Source organism: Anas acuta, chromosome 2, assembly GCF_963932015.1.
Source record: "Anas acuta chromosome 2, bAnaAcu1.1, whole genome shotgun sequence".
NCBI lineage: Eukaryota > Metazoa > Chordata > Aves > Anseriformes > Anatidae > Anas > Anas acuta.
In genome coordinates this window covers 57,416,815-57,441,730 of record NC_088980.1, presented here as the reverse complement: position 1 = coordinate 57,441,730, position 24,916 = coordinate 57,416,815, and the positions used below count along the sequence as shown (strand labels likewise).

Here is a 24,916-nt window from a genome sequence, read left to right as displayed (position 1 = left end):
GGATCTGGCTTTGAGCAACTTGGTCTAGTGGGACGTGTCCTTGCTCATGGCAGGGGCATTAGAACCAGATGCTCTTTAAGGTCCCTTCCAGCCCAAACTATTCTGTGATTGTACAGATTCCTGGACTGCTCTGGTGCTCAAAGAAACATGACAGAGAACACAGCAAACTGGCCTGAACAGCCAAACAAGGTGGCCTCTAGCCATAACGAAAAAATGTGTGAAATGAAAACAGTAACAAAAATCAATACTTTCAAATGCCAAAGTTTGATGTCCTGCAGGTTAAATTAATTCAAAAGCAAATTTCTGTATTAAGGGAAAACATGAAGTATGTCCAGAATGCTGTATTTGGAAAACCTGCTGGTTCAGCAAGTTAACATCTGTCAAACTATTGCTACACATAAAATCAGCAATTAACCTCCGGATTCTAAACTTGCTTTTTGCATTTGCTGACATTCATAGGCAGAAACACACGGCACATTCTTTCTATTGCCTCCACAGAGGTGGATGAGCTCATTCAATTAGATTTAGTAAAGAGACAGGTTTGAGGCAGACTGTTCTATTTTTTCAGTTAAATCTATAAGTGTGGATGCAGATTTGTCAAACAGGTGTTTAAGAAAGGGAACTTCCGAGTTATCATATAATGAACAGAAAAAAGTGTTGAAAAATGCATCTCTTAATCTGTCCAGAAACCATAATTCTCCTACCACCATAACGAAGTGAGGATTCTCTTCAGTCCAGCACAACTTCGTAAAGCCAATATCACAACTATTGCCTCTGCTGAAAACTCAGTGGCAGAGCAAATGATGAACACTAAAATTTCCAAGACATTAAGAATGTGCCAAAGCACAGAATCCAACAGGATTTATATGCTTTATTATCTGTCTCACCTTTACAAATCTCTCCAAAATTAATACTCCACCCAGCTAATAGAAATGCTCTCTTCAAAATGTGATAGAGACTAGGTTGCTCTCCGGAGGGTGAGGAACTGACACTATCGGGACTATTGTCGCTTTTGAAATAGAGAGGCTTGTTTAAGATCCAGGATGTGATGTCTTACATCAGCTTTTACATTTTGAATAATATATAAAGTTGCCAGAGAGACTGATTTTCAGGAAGGAGAATGGGAAACAAATCACTTCCTTTACTTTAAATTAACTTTGAGGACCTTTCCTCATCTCCCTAAGGACACGGAGCAGGGCACCAAACGATGCTCATTATTTTCCAGCGAAGCTCAAAATGAGGAAGGTGCTAACAGTCAGCTTACTGAGTTAAATCTTAATTCCCTGTTCCAGTGCTCATTCTCATTATGCTTTGGATTAAACCAAACCAAACAAAGAACTTAATAAACATAGATGAAAAATCACAACAACAAAGAGCAACAACACTAGTAAAGAAGAAAAGGGAGTTGAAAGAAGCTGGGAAAAACAACTACACAACACATGCTATTCATGTAAATTGTATAATTATTTTTTGGTGTTTATCACAGGTTTCAGGGCATACAAGACTTCTGAATTCAGAAATGGATTTCTCAAAGATTGACAGCTTTACTAACTATTCAACCAACATGGCACTGATTTCTGAGCAGAGGGGAATCCAAGCGGGGCTGCTATTAATCATGGGCAATTAATTGGCCTTATGTTCTAAAAAAAAATAATAAATAAATAAAATCAGAGGAATAAAGTCTACAATATCTTGTCGTTTTTTTTTTTTTTTTTTTTTGCTTTTGCAAACGTGACCTTTAAAATTTATTATAAAGACTCTTAATTAAATGTTCTGAATTACAGCCAGTAAAAACATATAAAAGCAACTGCTGTACTTTCATAGCATGAAAATGCCAAAGGAGCACTCATTTTTCAGTTTCCAGGTTTCATCAATTGTTAATAAAACATATTAAAAAAAGAAATTTACATTAGGAAAACATAAAGGAAATGTTTGTCAGCACAGCAACAATCATCTTTTGATATTATCAGAGGTGTGAGATGGCAACTGTTCCCCACACAGCCAATTTCAGATTCTGCAGAGGACATGAGGATGAAGCATTGTGACCTTGTAGGATGGATAAGAAAATCTCCAAATGAAGTATGTAATTCCAACTACACACATTTGCAGCTTATGATGAAAAAACCCTGAAAATATACAGAAACAATAATGATAGCAATTCATGAAGTACTTCTTCACAAAAATATTTCACACAGGAGAGCAAATAGGCGGCAAGATTCATCTGAGTAAATGCAAACACTGACAATGTCCTGTGGCTGCAGCTGCATAGGGGATGTGACTCATCTTAAGGTAAACATCTGAAGTAAATCAAATAAATGATACTCTCCAACTGCCCACTCATCTACTGAGCATAAAAGGAGCAAGTGTGAATAGCTAGCTGCAGACCTCTAATGTTGGGCAAGATGAATCACAGCACAGGTATCTACATTTTCCTAACAGCACTACTGTGGACAGGCAATTTATCCCTTAATCCCTTGTCCCTTCTCCCCTTGTAGATGTTATATTTCCTACACACTTTCATAGTTATAATTTCAGAGAAATGCAGTAACTGCTACAACTCAGAAGTGCCTATATCAAAACTGTAATGGATTATGTATCTGTGTATGGATTCCTTGCTGTTAAGGGAAGCATGCAATGGTATTCCATCTGATTGCATGGACATCATGAAAATGTCTAAAATATTGTGCAAAGCAGCCTGCAATATGTTGAGTAATGTAAACTATAGTGACAGCTTTACATCCATCCAAAGAGCTCTTACTGGTTTATACTGAAGGAATCTTAATAAAAAGAGTGACCTCAGTTTCCAGAGAGCCCTCTGGTTTCATCTGCACTAGGACTTAGAGGGCTTGTCTGGTGGAACTGTCATTTCCATTTGTTCTCTCCATCGCCCACCTAGAACAAGTCTACAAGAAGTGATGGGGGATCAGCACAAGGCAAAAACGGATGGAAATCAAACATTGAAATCTGGTGTTGCTTTGGGAGCTCGTTTGAAGTGCAACAGGAGGAGTTAAAAGTCAGATTAATACCATACAAATGTAAGAAGAATTATTACACTAGATATGAAGTTTGAGAAATCATATACTAAACAAACAGAGAAGGAGACAGAAGGCAGCCCAAGCTGTTTCGCTGACTCTCGTGTGCACATATATTAAATTCTCAACAAAACACTTTTATCATAATTCTGCAGTAAAGCTGGCAAGCAGTTCTCAGTCAGACTCCCTCCCCTCCCCTTCACAACCTTCCACGGTTGCACAAGCAATCCTGCAGCTGGCCAGCTGTCCATCACTTTGTGTTGTCCTGGGGAAAGAAGTATAATAAAATGCACAGAGCGATGAAAAAGCGTTGACGCTGCTGACCGTGCAGGAAAAGGGCAAGTTCCCCTGCTTCTGCAGTAGCAGAACTCTGCAGAGCTAACCAGCTTTTGAGGAGGGCAAAAAGAAGAATTTAGGATAATTATAATAGTGTTGGTAGAAATATGAGAGAGCAGGGGCCACTGTTGACTTGCCAAACAGCTGGCTGGAGTTCCTCACAGTGATTTGGAGTCCCAGCTCTTAGTGACCTGTGGCATTAGCTTTATCAAATACAGAACATTACAGTACTACCCATAACGTGTACATGTCTGTGGTTAAAACCCGGGTCAAGAGCCTCTAGCAGTTGTTTTTGGCATTTGCCTGAATGCACCCAGAGGTGTAGTCTTTTCCTTTTTCCTTCTCCCCTCTCTAGTCATCACAGTTAAGAGTAAAGCTTTGCAGAAGTACCCTGAGTGAGACAAAGTAAATGCTGCCAAATGGCTCTGAGGTGTGTCAGCTGCCTCATCAGTCACGATGACTTGTTAAACTATTGAACCTAAAAGGTGACAATTAAATATCAGCACGATCATTTACCTGCTGATCATTTAGCAGAAATATCAACCCTGTCCCACAATCCAAACTGCCTCCCACACGGCGCCAGGCAGAGGATTTAACATTGCAATAACACAAAGGGAAGAATGGCTGTTTCTAGTCTGCACTCTTTTCTCCCCCGCCCCATTAAGTGACTAAATTAAAAACTTCCTTTCTTTTAGGACTTGCTAGTGTAAAAAAAAAAAAAAAAAAAAAAAAAAAAAAAAAGCTATTAAGATTTAAATACAATATGAATTTAAACTGGTAGTTATTCTTGTGTAATTCTCTGTAATAGCTGAGAGCACCTCTTCAGACCGCTCAAGTTTTCCTGGGCAGGAATATCAGGTGAGTTGAAAGAAGCATAGGTTGCAGGAATAAAAATACCTAAAGTAGTGCTACAGGAGCAGTTTGACTGTAGTGATATAAGCAGGGTACCTGAAGGTTAGCAGGATCTGAAATGAGGAGCTATGTCTTACAGAAAGTTGATAATGCAGGAAAGCAGGAGAGAAAAATACGTGCCCTCCCAATGGTATACTGCATAACATGGGCAGTAGGAGATGCAAAAGGAAATGTTGTTTCTCTTACAAATTTCAGGCCAGGTTTCTCCCCGGGATTAAGCTGTAGAAGAGCAGTGCCAGCATGAGGCAGGAGATCTCCCCGTGGCTCCCTTCTCCCACTCCCAACCATCCTCATCCCTGCAAGCTTGGCTCTTGCGTGTTCTGCAGAGACCTTCATCTTTCTTCCAGTCTTTTGTCAAGACTGCACAGGCTACCCCAGGCATGCTGCCAGCTTACCACCACGTGCTTTGCTGACCTGTGTTTCTTCCTTGTGGGAAGCTGGGACCCATGACAGAACCTGCACTAAGACTACTTCACTTGGGGGCAGGAGCAACAGGGATGGGTGGGATGAAAGACTACAAAGAAAAGTTTACCAGGGCTTGCACAGGAGGAGGGTGAAAACACAAAATCTATTCTTTTTTATATCATTTGACAGTTATCAGATATTTCAGGCTCTTTAATATTAAAAATGAATTTCACGCCTGTGGAGCTGGTAATGGTCAGGCACAACAGATCCCCAAGACAGAAACCTAGGGCTGCATTCTCAGCAAACCTTTATATTATTAATGCTACACTTTCTACATCATGCTCACTAAGACTACAAGTGTCTTTGATGTTTTGGCAAGACTTCTGTAAATACTGGATACCTTGTTTAATAACAAATGCTGGAGCAGTCTTAAGAAGTGTTGAACAGAAGGAAAAACAGTGCTGTATTTTTTGTACCATCAGCTACAAATGGAGATCCACCTGTGATCCTAGACAGCTGAGAAAATAAACAATTTGAGAAGTCAGGTTCTTAACCTTGCAACCTTCATAGCTCTTTTCAAACCCTCTGTGTTTACTTTTAATGCTACTTTTCCTATGTATTTTTTGACTTTCAAATGAAACAAAACATGTCCCCCCCTCCCCACATTCAGAGTTGTCATTGAAAGATTGCATTACAGCTGTTGCATCTCACTGAATTCAAAACAGTCTGGGTAGAAGCAGCAAGAAAGAATTTCTTTTTTTAATGCTCTGATACAACCCACTGATTGTGCCATCTGTCCAACACATGATGAAGAATCTCTAAACAGAGAATAGCTGTGGGGGACATAGTACAGTATTTGTAGATCTATGCTTGGTAAGAGATAAGAGCTTGTATTAAAAAAGCAAATTCGGCTTCTTTGAACATAATATGTTAGATATGCAGTATGTTTCCAGCATGAAGTGAGGGAAAAAAACACACAGCAGATCTGTCCAGATGGAGGGGAGAGTACAGCCAAAGGCAGGACAAGAAAAAGGTGCTTGCTCCTGTGTGAAGACCATGTCAAAGCAATCTGCCTATCGTGAGTGCAAAGGAAGATATCGGGCATTTTAAAGACGTCTTTCTGCAATGCTGCAAGTCACACAATGGATAAAGAAAATATACAGCTCAAATTACCATGGAAAGTGTGTGCAGAACTATGCTAATAAAAGTGTCAGAGCTAAGTGCTCCAGCTAAGTATTTAATAGGAGCATAACAGCTATCCCAATAAATCTGTCCATAACAAATATCAATTATGCAAGGATCTCTCTCACTGCAAAAATAATTTCTCTGAATTGGCTCCTTATTGGCACCTCACTAATTATTTTCGATAGGAAGGATCATATATCTTTATACTTTTGATTGGCGTATGACAACATATCTTTAAAAAGTCTGATATATTTGCAGGTTGTCTCACCTCAGAAAAACCTGGGGGTATTGCAGCCTCATCATGAGGAATTTTAAGGACTCCATGAAAAGCAGTAGAGATCGGACCTGTTGAGCAGCTCTGCTTGCATGCCTGTGCAAAACGCCTCAGTTCATCCTTAGCACTGATGACTGCTGCAGTGCAGGGACTGGGGAAATGCCCGAGAACCATGACTCTCTGGCCACACAGGGTCAGACAAGGAAATCATAACCAGCTCCTTCACGTGCCCTGCAGGTACAGAGCTAGCTGAAGGATAGAGAAACAGCTTTTGGGCTGCAGGAATTAAAGGATGGTTATACATTTTTACTCTTGCAGTTCTCATGTGCTTCTTTTCTCCCCTAGAAAACGCATTGCTAAAACCCCAGGTCTTAGAGTGGCAAGGGCCATTCAGCAGTGCTGCTGTTAAATCTGATGAGAACTGAGGCATGAGAATGACAATTTAAAGTATTCAAGAGCAATATTTTTTTCCCCATAGAATTGAAATTATACAGAATTGGAAATATTGGCCATGCAAATACTATAGATTAAATAGCTGACTGTGGCTTAACTACAAGATCTTAAGAGTTTCACTTGAAGAAGCAATGGATCTTTAAATTTAGCAAGACAAGCAGAGAAATAAATGAGCAAGACCAGCTTTGTGAAATCAGTGGAACCAACACTTCAAAACCAAAACATCAGCTACTGTGTTTTCTCTCAAAATATCCTGAGTTATCTAAAAATCAACAGTTTGTCTTCTAAACAGTGAGAAAACCTGCAAGATCAAGAAGCCAGAAATACACGAATGCAACAAATTAAGAATAATTCAGTTCTGTGCAGGAAGGGCTCACAAGCTGTAAGAATAACCATCCTGTCAATTTACTAAGTACAGCTTTAATTAGCAGTCTGACAGCAGTCAGTGCCTTCAGACTTCATTGTGCTGGGTGCTGTGCTAACTAAAGGCAGATGACAGTCCCAATCCTGAAAGAATTACTAGGCAAAACACAGCAAGGAGATGGGAAAGGAAGCAAAGAAAAATACTTCAGTCTTTGGCCACAGCTGCATGGCATCTTCTGTGACCCAGCTGGGAATAACATCACTGTTAGCTTTGTACAGAGATTTTCATCATCTCATTGCACTTCAGGGATGCCAATGGTATTATTCCTCTTTTTGACACAGGTAACATGAACCACAAAGAAGTGTGCTTGAAGAGTCCCTGGGTTACCCAGCACATCAGGGACAGACCTGAGAAAATGCCCAAGTCTGCTGGTTCCTAGCAGAGCTCCCCATCCACTGACTATGACATTTCTAACCTAAAATATAATTTAAACCTTTAATGGAGTATAATAAAACATCTTTTCCTTATGATATCAAGTCCAGACAGAGTATTGGAACAACTATCCAGAACATCGGCAGTGGATATTCATAGCAATATATCTTCATGTTGACATCAGATCATAAAAATCATCTAAGTGCTAAACAATTTGCAAACGATGAAAAGTGTGTCCTCCTCCATTTCATAACTCCATGAGAGATGTGGAAAAAAATGCGTTGAAGATACTGCTGTTTAAAAGTGAAGGGTCCTCCACACTTAATAATAAATATTAGCAATTACCATGGCTTTCTGTGAAGTGACAAGGCCATCCAGCAGTTCCTAAGCCTTCAATTTGCTAATTTTGGATGTAAGTCTTTCCTTTTGCCTGAGGCTCTAGACCTACAACACGAATTACTCTTCAACATTAGTTGAAAGGGTTGAAGATATGTATATGAAACTGTAGTGGCAATGATAATCAAAACAGATACAAAGGGATAGATGTCAGTTAAAAAAAAAATAAAGAGAAAAGAAAAAAAGAGTAGCACTACCTTAGCCTAGGAAACAATAACTTTCAATATAACCCTTTCAATAATGCCTTTTTCAGTATATATATTTTCCTTTTTCATAAGAGAAAAAAGTTTCTAAAATATTTGCATACCTCAATAAGCATTTCCTGGATTTAAGAATATTTCATCACAAACATGAATGCAAAGTGAAACAAACATCTTCCCCAGAACAACTCACCCAACACAAGTCAGAAATAATTGTCGATATACAATACTTTGTAGGCCAGTTTGTTTGTCATCTCTGCTCCTGTTCCCTACATATTTAGAGAAGGGCTTTAGACTCTTCAGTTAGCTAAGAATGTGGTCTAATTTCAGAGATGATTTTTTCTTTAAAACACCTAATGATCCATCTGTGATGCCATCCTTTTTGAGATCCCCCCAGATCTCTATTCCTACTGAAGACTGAGGCTCTGCAGCTGTTTATTTTTCCTGCAAAACTTCCTTTTAAAAACTAACATGCTGATGGGATCATTTTCTGCAATGAGGAAATATATTTTACTGAGATCTACCACATGACTTTTAACAGTCTTCCAACTAGTCGAGAAGCTGCCCTGAATACTACCATACCACATAGGTTGAGTTTGTTTTGAAATTTGAGATTTGCTGTGTTTAAGTTATTTAAACGCTTCTGATTTATAATTGATGATTCCAAATGAAATTAAAACAGAAAAGATCTAGGAAAGGAATACTATTTACTGACATTCAAAGTTGCGTTAAGTACATATTTTGTGTTTTAAGAAAACAACAGCCTTGTGTTGATTACAGAAAGAAAAAAAAAAGGAAAGCAGCAAGAAACTAACTTTATATGAAAGCAAAATTATGATGGAATGCTAAAAAGCATTCTGGATCTCTAAACGTACCAGTTTGCTCTCCAATATCCCAATATCCTCATAAAACAACAGCAACAATACAATGCACTTGGAGTTTCTTCTCGTCTTTGCATTTCAACATGTTTTTATAAACACTAATTAATTAAACTTCAAAAGGCTCCCCTGAGATACTGTAGGTAAGTATTATTATACCTATTAAACACATATAAAACCAGAGTTACAATGTTTAATTATATTCAGAGTTGTTTCTGTTCAAATTGATTTTCCTCTCTAAAAGAAGATGCTGATTGTCTATTACTTTTAGAACCAGGTTTTTATGAGTTCAGTTTTTAATAGGCAACATTTCACTGCACCTATGCTTGCAAATGCATTTACTCATTTAGGGCTTAAAAAAACCAAACATATTCAACCAAAAGCTGGTAACATACTGCAAAAACTTAGACAAACAAGCCTCAAAGCCGAACCAGGAGTAACCATGGAAAAAGGCACGCTGATCTCACCAATAGTCTCTTTTTTCCTGGTTGCAGTTTTGGTAATTTCCCAACCAAATTCAAAGGTAACAAGCATCTCCCCCTAATCTAGGCAGTTCTGAAATGGCTAGCCCCAGGAAAGCATTCTCCTAACCTCCAAAGACTGACAATATACAGGGAAATACACAAATACACCAAAGAACTGTTTGTCTTTTCAGTTTTAACTATGGACGGTTCCATTATTCAAACAAGTTAATTATCTGCTCTTTTGGATATTCTACCCTCCTCACACGTAAACCCACGATGGTTTACATCTGCAGTGAGCACGGCATGTTGTATGTTATTACGTTACATGCAGCCAAGGACAAGGCAATCAGGCACCATTTCATGCTGCTGCTGCCCAGTAGCTCACAAGGTAGCTACATACAATCACCTACCTAGACTGGAAAGATCTTCAAGCTTAACTGTCAATCTGACTTACTGAGTCCCATCACTAAACCATGGTCCTTAGTGCCATGACCACACATCTCTTAAATACCTCCTTAGATGAGGACTCCACCGTCCCCCTGGTAAGCCCATTCCAATGCTTTACCATCCTCTCTGTGAAGAAAATGTTACAACCAATACCAGACAAAACCTGATACTATCTCAGTCCAATGTACTCCAAAGTGAAATTGTGCATTGCAGAAAGCAGCACTTTCTCATCACTTTTTGATTTAGCACTGCTCAGTTTTGCTGAGTATTCCCTGCTGGCTACTGAGTCTGCATTTCATCCAAGTTCCAGAAGAACAAGATGTATTTAGTAATTATCTAACTGTAATAACCAACTGCTAAGTCTTTCAAGAGCAGACAGAATAATGAATATGTATGCGTTCCAAAACTAAAACATGCAAAGCAATACAATTTTACTAATAATTAGCTTTGCTTTGATATAAAATGTCATGCGATTGTGTCAGGCGACCTGCATCAGTTAGACACTGAAGGATTTGATTTACTGCTTTTGGTTGTTCAGGAAGCAAATTCTCTATGGAGAAAAATCTACTTTGCTTTGCCTCTGAGAATTTGGAGCTCCCATGTAATTATCACTGTGATTGTCATTCCCAGCCAGATTAGTGACAGTGGAGACTAAAGTGTCATCTCTAGGCTATGGCAGAAACTATATATTTGAATCAGCTCCTACTACCTCCAGCAAAGTTGATCTGACAAGGCAGAAGGTCTAAAATACTAAGTACCACCATTCAATGCATTTTTCTTTCCAAGGCAAAACACTGCATTTTCAAGCAATAGAATGATTTTTATTCTGAAGAAGAACTATCAGCAGCAGCTTGGAAATTTTCTGCTACTGCCATACATTAGCTGAACAACTGATTAGGGGACAGGAGCTTCACCATCAGTTTCAACATCAGACAGGAGCATTCACATCAGATTTTCAATTTAAAGCTGTGGTGGTTTTACTCTGCTGGGCAGCTGAGCTCCACCACAACTGCTCTCTCACTCCCCCTCCTCAAACGGAAGGGGGTTGAAAATACAATGAAAAAGGGATCAATGGTTGAGATAAGGACAGAGAGATCACTCAACAGTTACCATCACATGCAAAACAGTCTCAGCATAATGAGATTAATTTATTACCTATTACTAACAAGCTAGAGAAGTGAGAAAGTTGATGCAAAATAAAAACACTTTCCCCCCATCCACCCTCTTCCACCTCCTTCACCTGAACAGCGCAGGGGACTAGGGGCTGCGGTCAGTCCCTGACGCTTCGTCTCCGCTGCTCGCTCACAGTCACTCCCTGCCCCTGCTCCCCACGGGATGCCGTCCTTCCCAAACTGAGCCTGAGGGGGCTGCCTACAGGCAGCAGCTCTTCAGGAACTGCTCCCACATGGCTCTGTACCGCAGGGTCCATCCCCCAGGAGCAAACTGCCCCAGCACGGGTCCCCCACTGGCGGCAGCTCCCCCCAGACCCCCTGCTCCTGCGGGGGCTCCTCTCCACGGGCTGCAGCTCCGGCCCGGGGCTTGCTCCTGTGGGGGCTCTCCATGGGCCGCAGCCTCCTCCAGGCCATATCCACCTGCTCCACCGGGGGCTCCTCCACCCATGGGGGGGCTGCAGCGTGGAGATCTGCTCCATGTGGGACCCATGGGCTGCAGGGGGACAGCCTGCTCCACCAGGGGCCTCTCCACAAGGTCTCTTTGGAGCCAGCTGGAGCTGGCTCTGATTTAACATGGGGCAGCTGCTGGGCTCTTCTCACAGAGGACACCCCTGTGGCCTCCCACTACCAAACCCTTGCCACGTAAACCTGATGCAATAACACGCGAAGTTACTTCACTCGTTATGTATCAATCTCTCAGCATGAGGAACTCTGTTCCTGATGCTTAGGACTCTTCACTCTCCTGCTAGGAACAGCAGGAGAAAGATCCTTCCTGCCTTGAAGGATCTGTCATTTCTCTACCTTTCTGCCCAGGACACAGGACTGACAATTGTCAGTGTCTGTAACTTTCAAGTCATGGGCTGTTTCTCTTCCAATTGCTTATACCTAAATGCTGAGGAAACAGAGCCATTTAGGCTACTGAAGCATAGAGAACAGGCAAGTCTGGTATGTAGATAGCACGACATTTGCAACACGAAATAACACTACAAAAAGGAAAAGTTAAATCAGAAGCACCACTTTTTGACTAGAGAGCATACATCTTTGAGGTCAATCTGGGTCTCCCTGTGGGTCATCTGGGATCACCTGGTATTTACCTTCAGGGGTTTGATCTTGGGAAACAAGCTTTCTGCCAGAGTTAGGAGGTGCAAGTAAAAGAAAGGCATGAGTTACTGCAAGTAAAATTTAACATTAATTTCCTGAAGGTAGGTTCCTCTTATTGTTTTATACATGAGTACCTCAGATAGTCTGAACCCCTCATCCCATATATATTTAAGACCTGTCTATACCTACAAACAGGTCTTCCATCTACATCATGAGTTTCCACCTTTTTTTTCCTCCTGTCTCTTCTTGAAGAGTAAAGGCTGCATAGGTCCCAGACTCAAGGGGGGGGAAGATAAAAGGAAAGAAGAAAAACTGATGTCCATACTACTTATCTTCTGCATATGGGAAAATTCCCAATGCCATACCCTTTGCTTTTTGTTTTCTACATTAGCTCAGTAATGCTTTAGTCAAAGTATTCATCTGAAAATCAAATGGCAGGGAGTAGAAGTAGAAGGTTTTCCCTTGAATGGTGATAGCTAAATATGTGGACGCAAAAGATATCATCTACCTGACTTTCCTTGGAAGCAAGGTATTAAAATACCAGCATTTTACAGAGATGTGAAAATATAATGCATTTTGCTTCCTATGTATAACTTCAATTATCTTTCTAAATTCAAAGTTGAAATACCTGATAGATTTAGATGTGAACTCATGACAATGCAGTTCAAGACAAACAGGATCCTGAAATTTTGGTTACTATACAACAGGCCAACAATCACAAGAAAGAGCACTCAAGCTGAAAATTATGACATCGAACGAAGCCCCAAAAGTGGCATTTCTTCCAGAATAAAATATAACCCGTCAACATTGGATTTTGTTACTAGAATGTGCAAATCTGCTTCGCTCACCTTCCTTTTCCATCACCCTGTATATAAATGTTATGTAGTAGCATAAAAGCTGGAGTTAGAATGGCTGCAGTAAGAATTCTGCAACCTTATGCTCCTGCCAGCTGCTAGTATATCTGCAGCAAAATAAAGAGACATTACAGCCTTTAGAAAGCACCATCAAGTGGCTATTATACAGTAGTTTTACCTTTCAAGCCAGTGATGCAACATGCCAAGAAGGTACCCACCGAACATCTAATCTGCACTTTCAGTCCTAAAACTGATTTACATAAAAACTACAACTCTAAAAACCAACATGGGCTAGACATAAGCCTTGTTCATAACTATATCCAGTTCTAAAGCATTCCCTCTCAGCCAGCTGAGATTATGTACATCAGAGAAGATACAAACAGGCTCAATTGGAAGAAAACTCAATTATTTCTCAAAGAGGGCTTAAGGAAAGTGGTAAAGAGTTTCCACCTGTCAGGTGAACTGCTAAGAATCTACTTGTGGTCAGTAAACACAGTTTAACAACAGTAGTTAATGAAAGATCGACTTACCAAGGCATAATGGATATTATTTTCAGTTATGTATACCTGGACTCCTACAGCTCAAGATTTAGGTCACCTTGAAGCTGCATATCCTTTTACACCAAGTGCATTTACTTCCCAGGCTGCGAAGGAGAATCTATAATTATATCAGCTCTGCTAAAAATTCTGAAAACTCAGGGGAGAACAAGGGAAGCTGACATTCTCTGCTTCACTCCCATGCTTTAGGCCCATAAACCCACTTCCTAATGTCTGCAGATCAGCAATGCCACCCTTACAAACCACAACTAGAAATCAAGTTTTCAAGAAAAGGAGCAAAAGTCCTCCCATGAAATCTTTGCAGCTAAAGTCCATTAAAATGCTGAGGCAGACTCTCAATTGCCAACCGAGTTTGACAGTTCAGCAAGCAATCCAAGGTTGTATTTTACAGCCGCCCAATACCGCACTAGCAGAAAGAGGCTAGAGATGTTAAAAAAAAAAAAAAAAAAAAAAAAAAAGATGTGGCAGGTTAGATCTTTTCAACAGAGATAAACACATATTATTGCCATGGTGCAGGCAGTTCATTGTGCTAGGGAATGCCTTCTGAAGAAGGGCATATAGTTGTAGTCCTCTGTCCAAACAAAGGACAATTTAAACTGAAATGATGAGCCCCTAATCTGGGCAGAGGAAAAAACAGCTGTGAAGAGGAGGACAAAAGGAGGAAAATACCCTTTATCTGGAGGAAAGAGCTACAGACTAGGGGTCAAAAGAGTATAAAAGCAGCCACTGCTGTCAATCCAAGGATATATCCTAGTGGGATACTGAGATAGGAGCCTCAGGTAAGGGTTGATAATGGATACTTAGGAAAGAACTTTAAGACAGGGCAATGTGGAACAGTATTTCCCACAGCACATCCTTCCTCAAAGGACAAACATCTGTACCTTACGTATTTCTTGAGATAGAGACTGTATCACTGTGTTTACAGGATTGTTCTTCCATAATTTTGTCTTTTTTTTTTTTCCTAACTCCATTTATATTTTTGGTCCACATAGCATCCTGTGGTAGTGAGTTCCACAGCTGAGCTCCGTGTTACATAGAGGACTCCAGTCAGGGATTGCGCAGTGTGCTTGCTTGGGGCAGCATTCAACCAAACAAGCTATAGCTCTAAAATACCCACCTATGCAACCTCTTTAGGTTCAGAGATGGACACAGCAAACAACCAATAGTTGACCAAATGTTCTAAGAGAAAGACAGTATCTGTAAATATAATTTTACTAGACACAGTTTGAAAATAGCAACTATGTACAATAATATTAAATACATTAAAAAAAAAAAACACCAACCAACTAAAAAAAAATAATTCTTTTATCCTCATTAATTCCTTCCTATCGTTATAAAAAACAAACCAGAACCCAGAATACCAGTATTGCTACCTTTTGATTAGCTTCATTTATCTCAGGTAAGACAAATGCTCTGTGATTCAATTTCCTCAATGAAGAGAATGGGAATGTTGTATTTTCTCACTACAAAATTCCAGATTAGGTAATGTACTTAGTTTTTGTAAAGCATCTATATAGACTGCTAATGGCAGGTGCTATACAAGTGCAGTGAATTATTTCCTTATGTTTCTCCACTTCCTCCTCTGCGAACCCTTTTATTAGCAGATGCAGCTGGGAGCTAAATACACTGGTGACTTTGACTGACTGATGTGGTAGTGTTTATGCAAGTAAGCAGCAAGAAACACTAAATCAGAGCATAAACAAATCTTAGGCTAAATGTACAGATGAAAACCTAACACATACTAAAAATTGTGTGTTCCTGAAATTAGTATTCAGTTTGTAGAGATCCCATTTTTATTTTCTGGTTTAATTTTCAAATAATTTCAGTACTAAAGCATAACTGCAGACTGCACAGGGAGAAAATACTGAAATGCTTATTTTCCCCAAATTTAGAAACCATCTGTTTTGAAGTTCTGTTTGGCTAAGCAAATTACAGGACTCACAGACCAGCTAAGTGCTGAAACATATATAAAATACCTTTTTTCCATTGCAGGAGAGGAATGCCTTTAGCTGAGCTGTTTTGCATGGTACCTCCAATTTATCCCTTCTCAATTCACTCTGGCATCTGTGTTGCTGGTGCTAGGGTAACAATCTCATCAGGGTGCTCAACAAAGGTTAATGCTGACAATAGACTGGCAGCACTTGATGTGTAAGCAAACAGGACTACCATTTCACTTGCATCTAAAAGGTCAACAAAACAGAACCTAATTCACTTCTTTCATACAAGCCCAAGGGCAGGCACATGACAGAAAAGCCAGCAAGTTCATTGTCAGGTCTACAATGCCATAGGAAAACTAAAGGATTTCAGCACTGCAGGTGAAGTGATGTAAAAGAAACAGAGCAGGGAGCAGGGGCTGCTAATGATCATGGGCTTTTCTTTGGCAATATCCTGCTTATTTTTTCCTCAGTGAATAGAATAGAACAATTTATGCAGAATGAAGACTTACCCTGTAATTTAATTACCACAGGTTACTTTTTGCATTGTATGATACACAAAGTGCTGATATTAAACTCAAGCTGCTGCAATAAAAACCCCTTTAATTTAATCTCACTACCAAATGTTGTTGCTGTGATTAATAATTAGCAAATGGCAGGTGACAAATCAAATAGAATTATAGCGTCATTCAGATTACATGAGCCTCTTATCCCACCCTGTTTTTCTAGCAACCTACTTGTTTGTCATCTCGTTCCCATCCACTTCCAATTATCCAAATTTACTTGTTCTGCCCAAAATGGTGCTTACAATGTGGCTCTATAAGAATTCGGTACAATGGCCCTCCAATACTGCACTGTTAGTGTCTTGCAGACATTACTGATCCATGGGGCAGGAGTTACAAAAGCTGACCTTATCGTGAGGAAACAGGATGCTGAAAAGTGGAGAAGAGAGGCAAGAACTGTTTAAGAGTGATGTTAAGAATGAAGAGAAACAGCATCTCCTCCTGGGAGTAGTGGATCGGTGGGTCTTCCTCACCCTAAGACATCACTTGCCAGTGCTCATCTTCTCCGTGTGCACTTTCAAACTCTCTCCTATTAACCCTGCTTCCCTGCTGCACATGTGTGCAGGCTCTGAAACTCAGCTGGAAGGAGCTTGGTGCTGAGCCCTTTGATATTAATGGCAAAGTTCATTCAGGTAACAGCTCTGTGGTTATCCCAGCCTACAATATTGGCCCTGTATACTCTTTAAAATATTACAGTTTGAATTTATATTCAATACATCATCATCTTGCCAACAGATTCCATCCTTGCTGAGGAAGAAAGTGTTTACAGCAGTATATAATGATAAACATATAAAGCCATCATCAATCATTCATCAGTTACAATTACCATTTGCATCCATTTATCTAATCACAGTCTGCAGTAACTGCTGCACTTAAGCAGTTCAAAACCACTTTAAAGATGGAAATGTTGAGGATAACTACTGCATAATTACCTTCACATTTTGTAGCACTCTGCTAACTCATATTTCTGTCCCTTTTCGGGTTTAATGTATATTAAATAAAGAGGAATTATTATTTACATACACCCCCACTCACCTACACACTCACATGTACTGACTGTGACAGTGCAGGTGAGAAATAGCAGAGTAGTCTCATAAACCCAATTTAATGCGCAACTTCAGCTGTCTCAGACACTTAGCCTCTTAGTCTATCTCTGCTGCTACTTTAAATACACTGTATCTCATATCTAACTATAACAAAAAACCAAAACCCACCACCAGTACCACCAAAAAAAACCACCAAACACACAAAAAACAACCTCCTGTCTTTTTTCTCTCCCCTTCTCCTCTGCAAGATCACCTGCCAGAAAATTATTTCCTACCTGTCCTGGATGTCAGAATTCATTCTCAGCCCTCCCTTCCCATTTCTTTTTCATTCCCACTAATCTGAAGATGACAAACACTGGTCCTGAAGTACTGAGAGCTGAAAGGTCAGATAACTTCCAGTGCTCAAAAGCTATACCAAAGAGGACAGAAAATGGTTTGTTCTGCAGTGCCTACAATAACTTAATTTGCTGTATGACAAAAATAATGGATTGTTGAAGGTGGAAGGAATTGTATTTGTGTATTCTTTCACTTCTTCTGTCTTTTTCTTAAAATGCAATAATATCCAACTTTCTACACCAAAATGGATGTTTGTCTGAAGAGCATTCTGAAGTTTTGGGGGGGTTCAAACCAACTCTCCTCACAACACCAAAACTGTGATCCCCACCAGCCAACCACACAAACACACAACTGCTACTTCACAGAATCATGGAATGGCTTAGGTTGGAAGACCAACCCAAGTTGGTCTTCAAGACCACCCAGTTCCAACCCCCTGCCATGGGCAGGGACACCTCCCACTAGACCAGGCTGCCCAAAGCCCCATCCAGCCTGGCCTTGAGCACCTCCAGGGATGGGGCATCCACAGCTTCTCCAGGCAACCTGTGCCAGGGCCTCACCTCCCTTGTAGTGAAGATTTTCCTCCTAACCTCTAATCTAAATCCTACCTTCTTTAACATTAAAACCATTCCCCCTTGATTTGTCATTACCTGACTGAGCAAGGAAATCACTCTCCATCTTTTTATAGTCCCCCTTTAAGTATTGAAAAACTGCATTGAGGTTTCCTCAGAGCCCTCTCTTCTCCAGGCTGAACATCCTCAGCTCCCTCAGCCTTTCTTTGTAGGAAAGGTGCTCCAGCCTTCTGATCATCTTTGTGGCCCTCCCCGGGACTCGCTCTACCATGCCCACATCCTTCTTGTGCTGGGGGCCCCAGATCTGGACACAGCACTCCAAGTGGGGCCTCATAAGGGCAGAGCAGAAGGGGACAATCACCTTCTTCCACCTGCTGGTCACTCCTCTGTTGCTGCAGCAGGATGCAGTTGGCCTTCTGGGCTGCAAGCACACCCTGCTGGCTCATGTCGAGCTTTTCATCCACCAGAATTCCCAAGCCCTCTGCAGGGCTGCTCTCAATGAGTTCTCCCAGTCTGTGCTCATGTCTGGGATTGCCCCGACCCAGGTGCAGCACCTTGCACTTGGACTTGTTGAATTTCACTAGGCCCACTTCTCTACTTAACAGCTTTCTCTACAGCATGTGATTAAGGAAAAACATCAGAGACCTCTTTGCAGCATTCTTAGATAGTTGTCTAAACAAAACAAAGCCCACAACAGTCTAAGCTTCTAAGAGAAAGTCAGTAATGGGTGCTGCTGGGCAAGCCTGGCCTACAGAGACTGGAGATTACAGCAGCAACGGGTGAATACACAAAACCACCTCCCACTTGGGTATCGTGGGGGACAGAATCGACTTCTGCAGGAGCAGCAGTTGAGAGAGCAGGAACCGCAGCCCCGCACTTCAGCAAGAGTGCTCCGTCAGCCCTCCAGGCTCTCGAACCTCTTGACGCACAAGCTCTACATCCTCCAATTCTGCAGACATCCGCTAAACACTCTCCAGCTATGAATGTCAACTGTGCTGTGACAAAAAAAGACCCAACAAAAATAACAAACAAAAAAAAATCCACATTATGTATGGAGTGCAGGCTGCACAACCTATTCTGTAGATGGCACTGTATGTTAAACAATGATTTTCTTCTCTTTCCACAGTACGGTTTCTGAGGATAATAACCCAAATGCAGCCTCTAACACAATACAGAATATATATTTATTTAAAATCAGTAATCTTTTCATGGTATTACCTTTCAACTGCAACTCCACAAGTTGTCTCCTAATTGCAATAAATTATCTTTATTCCTGAAGTACAGAACTAACGGGCAGGACAAGGTGCACTGTACAGATGCAGAGTAATAGGCAGCCCCTGCCCCAAAGAGTTAACAAGACAAACAATAAGAGAAGAGACAGAGCAGACTAATGAGAGCTAATGATGTGTTCCATCCCTGCTGCTGGTCCCCAGCCTGTTGTGCTACCCACTGAGTCAGCAAGTGGTGCTGTGTGCCATGGTAACTATTAACTTTTTTTTTTTTTTTTTTTAAAGGCTGTCTTCATTATTAGGAACTTCTGAAGGATTTGTTGAAAATGGCATCAGAGGAGGTATGCCACAAAACTGGCAGCGAAATTCTGGAAACACTGGTGCAAAACCAAGATTGACAAACAGCATGTGAATCATTATCCTGGTGGGTTAGAAAATGGCATAAAGTGAAAAAAAATAAAAAATAATTGCACAATAGCTAGTAAAATTCTTCAGGAATTCAGCTGGGACACTACTGTAATTCTGGTAGCATTAAAAGGAATACAAGTTAATCTCATGATTCACTGACAACAATGTTTGCCTGAGGTATATGAGATGTAAAATTAATTGCCAGCAGGAGAGGTCCCAGAAATCTAAATCTTAAACATTTCAGGTCTGTTGTAGAACTATACTAACATAAGCATGTAGGGTAACAAAAACCTGCATGATAGAGCAAGTGGCACGTGCAGTTTCTGAAGAACCAAACTGCCTTCCTGGTGTATGCTGCAAGTGAACAATACAAATCTCTACATATGCTCCCAACAAAAAGCTGTCTTTCAGAGTACTGCCAGTGTTGATCTGCAGTTATCAAAAAACTGGTTGCAGGCTGTTGGAATGTTACCAGGTAAACACATCAACCCTTTGTGTTTCAACATAAAAAGGAATTATATCGAATTATTCTTCTACAACTAAGATTGTGTTGATGTTAATATTTCATTCCAGTTCATGACATGATGAAAATTTTCCCTGCTCTCTAGTGAGTTTCTTGCATTGTTTGTATAAACAGTCGATCTGGACTGAATTTTAATCTGGATTGAAAATCTTGCTCTATGTATGGCAGACAAAGCCACAAGAGTATGGTACGTTTTTAGCATTGTAAAAAAAGCAAACACGCAAATTCACATCCACTGTGGTTGATTCATGCAGCCCTGAGTTTCTTGTTCTCTTACAACTCTGCAGACGTACCATATTCTGGTGCTTTTAGCAATTCCAATGAAAAATTTACGACTGTTTAAAAAGCCCTGGTACGTATCCAGAACCCTTTTCTTCCAGAATTCTCTCATGAAAGATTTACTAGCTGCATGGATCTGACAGCTGTATTGGTAGGAAACCACATCTGTTGAACTACAGGTAAAGGAGCCACATGCAAGAAATATTTGAAAGTCATTTGTCTTTCCATGTCTTCATACTTTGCCCAGACTGCAAAATCAGGAGGAATTCATGTAAATTACTACAGCCAATCAGTAATACATAAAAAATATGCAGAGCTAGAAAAGAAAGGTTTATAGCAAGAGTGAGAAGAGATATTCAAACGGGAACCAGCACTGACAGCTAACCCTGGAGACTGAGATTAAAGTTGCTATCACCTTATTTTACATATAGAAAAGCCACTCCAGGCATTTTTGAAGGTTATATCTCCCGCTGCAGAGTTTGACTTGTAGTAAGTACTTCTACCCATGTTTAGCTTTACACACTGAATAATCTCCTTATATTTCATGGAACCAGTCACATGTGTGAAAATACATGGAAGGCTAAGTCTTCTGATAAGTCAAGGGGTTCAGTTATCCTAGTTTAGTGAAGGAAACGGACAGAGCTACTTCCAGATTACCATACTATTATTAAAGACAGTGTGTATTTTTTCCATTAATTCCACAAGCTTGGTATTAAGCTTTAATGATTTCATAAAACATGAATTCTTCAATATACATTGGATATAAAGACTACAGGAAGATAAGATGAGCATGTAAGGGTTTTATAATAATTAAAAGGGGGGATAAAATTTGAAGAGAGACTTGTTTGTATCAAAGCTATTCATCAATTGCAGAAGTCAACTGAAGCTCATCTTATTCACAGAATGGCTTGGGTTGGAAGGGAGCCTTCTCTTCTCCAGGCAAAGCAAACTCAACTCTCTCAGCCTTTCTTCATCAGAGAGATACTCCAGCCCTCTAATTGTCTTCATGGCCCCCCTCTGGATTTGCTCTAACAGGCCTATATTTTCCTTATGCTGCTGACCCCAGAGTGAAACACTTTATTCCAGGGGCTAAAGGTTAAAACGTCTTAAATCACATAATGAATTGCCTCTGTGACAGACATGCATGATGCACCTTACATGTGTGTTAGAGAACATTTTTTAATTTAAAACTTTTCTGTTTGTTGTAGAACAAAATAATGAAATAATGGAATACATAGGAAGAAAGCATGGCTTTTTTTTTTTTTTTTTGTGGTGGGGGGAGAGAGGAGAGAGGGTTGGCTAAATTTCTTCGAATTAAATCTAAAATTTGACATGTAAAACAAATGCAAAACTGACCATGCTTCATCTTCAACTGACTAGAGTGAAAAAACTATCTTCAGTAGCAAACCCTGTAACTATTATTATTAAATGATGACTGGAAATATAAAATCTGATAAAAACCAAAATGTTAAATTCTAAGCTACCATCCCCAGATTTCAAAATACACTAAGGAAATAACCTGAAGAATACTGATTCATTAATGACACAATTTTTAATTCTACATTGTTTTCAGTACTTAATCCAGACTCAGACATCAAAGCTTTCTGTAATTATGTTCTTAAACTCTATCTATGGTTTATACAATGGAAAAAAAAAACACCTCCAATATTTCTCTTTATAACTGTTTTTTCTTTCCTCTCTGTTTCTATAAGCAAAACAAACCATATCGTTCTTTCCAACTCCTTTGCTTTAAATCAAGAAGCAAACTCCTGATGAGTGTTCACGCAGCTGATTAGAAAATTGTCTTACAAACAGCATCATTAAGTGGCATGCCAATCAGCAGTGATACAGTGGTATTGCTGGTGCCTGTGTAAATTATAGAGTAATGCCTTATGCTTGGGAAACCTAAACGTACAATTCTGAGATTTCTTATTGGCAATTAGATTATAAACGCTGTGTTCTAATGCTTAACAGCATGAGAATATATTCATTGCATACTGTATTTGTAGAATACAGAAAGGAAAAAAAATCCTAATTGGAGCAGACTTTATGAAGAAGCTGTTATGGAGGAACCTCCAATACTGGAAGCTTATAAAAGACAAACCTTTTTTTTTTGACAGGAACCTGTCATAGAAAAATCTATAAGGGCTATAGGATCTCTTGAACTCTATTCCACCCCCAATTACTTGGATTTACTATTTGTTTTATGACATGTACCACCACTGACATAAAATATATTAAAAATATTTGGACTTGTTTGAAAGGTGTCAGTGGTTTTATCAATAATTTATTAAATACCAGATAAAGCTTCAAAATGTAAAAAAACACAGCAAACACAGCTACCACACACTGACCTAGACTTGTGTTGACACAAGTTGACATGCTACATGCTTACCTGTTAATAGTTCACGGACTCACATGCACACAGAAGATGATTCTTGAGAAATGTCAAGATTGCAATGTCAGACTCGGGACTTATCGGATGCCAGAATTAAGGTTTGCCTGTGAAATTTTAATTCAGATTCTTCAGCATTCATCCTTTAATTACGCACTCATGTTAAACAAGTGGGCCAGACTCTTTCAGTAAACAGTGTTTGCTGAACTGACACATTTTGAGCCCTGATTCATTATAGGGCTTTATGCCTTATTTACTACATAGATTTAAATAGCAATGAACGTGCGCATATTAAAATGCTCACAGCCTTCTCTGTGGTGCTCAGTACAACAGAACTGATAATGCCATTGCACCTGCCCAAACACTCCAGAGCAAAGTCACAAATTAATGACAACAGTGGGTGTCTTGGAGATGAAGTTTCACTTCTGAGTATCCTGTGTTTTGCAGGACCAGGCAGAGCCCTCAGGAACGTAAGGGTGCTGAGCACCGCACTCAAGTGCTGTGAAAAACAAATGTCTGACGTGCATGTTGATAATGCACTTGCTTGGAGTAAAATCATAGACAACTCTTGAATTAGTAGCCCTAAAAGCGCAAGTGAGAGAAAGTTTTCCTTCTTGTTTTTAAGTCAAATGACTAATGCCATCTCTCGTCATTGGATCAATACCCAGCAAATCTTGTCGACAGGCATGTGTCACCTGTGCTGACCAGTCTACTGACAGCAGAAGTAGGTTGTTATCCCTGGACAGCTGTGGAAAAAGAGGGATTGCTACAGCAGAGAAATAACAAGACTGAGAAATGCTGTCCTCAATTCAGGGTTTCAAAAGCAAGTATGTCAACTGTCTACTTAAAACACCCATTTTTATTTTCTCAATCTCTGTGCTCATATCTTCCCATATTTTGACGTTACCTGTCCTTCCTTCTCTCCAAAACATGTCTCTACTCCCAAATGCGATCTCCTAGCATCCTGTTTTTCCCTCTGTGTTTCTCTTTTCTCGTTCCTTTCCTGTTGTTGCCCTGATTCCCCCATGTATATGCATGGCTCAAGAGATGCTGCAGCAAGACATGTATACATCTATTACAAATTTGTATTCTCCAACTCACCTGGAAAAAACAGATTTGCCTAGTGGTCTGTAATTGGTATGTACATCTAAAATTAATAGTTCCAGAACACACTGATTACAGTTAGTTGTTACTAGCTGATTAATTACACATCGGGATGCCATAAACAACTCACAGCCAAAACATAACTTTTTTGAAGTATTCAGCAGTCAGCGATGGCATCCACCAGACTTCCATCCTCTCCAGAACTTCATACCACAGAAAGGAAAAAAACACCCTTTCTGCTTTTCCACAAACATCTAGTGACAAAAACTAGTAGAGAAAAAGGCCCCTCAGGAACAGTGTGTGATGTATTTGTAAAAGGTGCAGCGAATGAAGAATTGAGGCACAGTAGAGGGAATAGAACTGCTTGTCATTAAGATACAGGAACAGATCACTGCAGAGGATTTCCCCCAGTGTCATGTTTTTGGGGAGAAGAGATAAATAACATACACTGCTATCTACTAAATTGGAAAGCAGGAGTCAGTTCTGCCAACTACACGAACAACCCCCCGAAAATCCAAGCATCACGTTTGTTTGTTAACTGAGCCACCACAAACAAATACATCCCATTTTTTAAAATATACTTTTAAAACTCTAGGAGATGCCAGACATGACTGATGTCTCCTCCTACTGGTCCTTGCCCTTTTGCGGTTCTGCAGAGAACATTGGGAACTGGCAATAACTCACCACATGCCTCAGAGAGCTTTCTTGTGTTGGAAATCTCTCGGTAGTGTGACATTTACATTCATTATGGCTGATTCTGGGCATTTAAATATGAAAACAATTAAAGCATATTTGCAAGGGATATGACAAATGAGCATTTGCACTCTGGCCAATTTTTCACAGACTTTCATTCAAACACACCATGATGTTTCAGCTTTGCCTCTGCAATTGTCCAAATGAGATGATTTCCCAATATCCATATGGGCAGGTTGACTGATGAGAATGCCTTTAGAATTAAACGCCTTTAGTATAAACTCAAAGGTCTCTTTCTTGGACCAATTCTGCTTCCGCAACCACTGATGAGATTTCAGAGCCACCATTGAAATCCATAGAATTACTGTGCATTCA

The 24,916-nt window shown here is 40.0% G+C and overlaps 1 protein-coding gene across 18 annotated transcripts in view; it reads right to left on the bottom strand.

Annotated features, from left to right (window-relative positions):
- The window catches only part of TPK1 (thiamin pyrophosphokinase 1), a 321,922-nt gene that overhangs the window by 35,755 nt on the left and 261,251 nt on the right, over positions 1 to 24,916 (bottom strand). The window contains exon 10 of one of the 18 annotated variants that reach the window (XR_011094032.1): positions 22,745 to 22,851. The exons of the other annotated variants lie outside the window; for them this stretch is intronic. The gene's annotated coding sequence lies outside the window, so the exon portion shown is untranslated. The remainder of the gene's footprint in view (positions 1 to 22,744; positions 22,852 to 24,916) is intronic. 18 annotated transcript variants of the gene reach the window in all.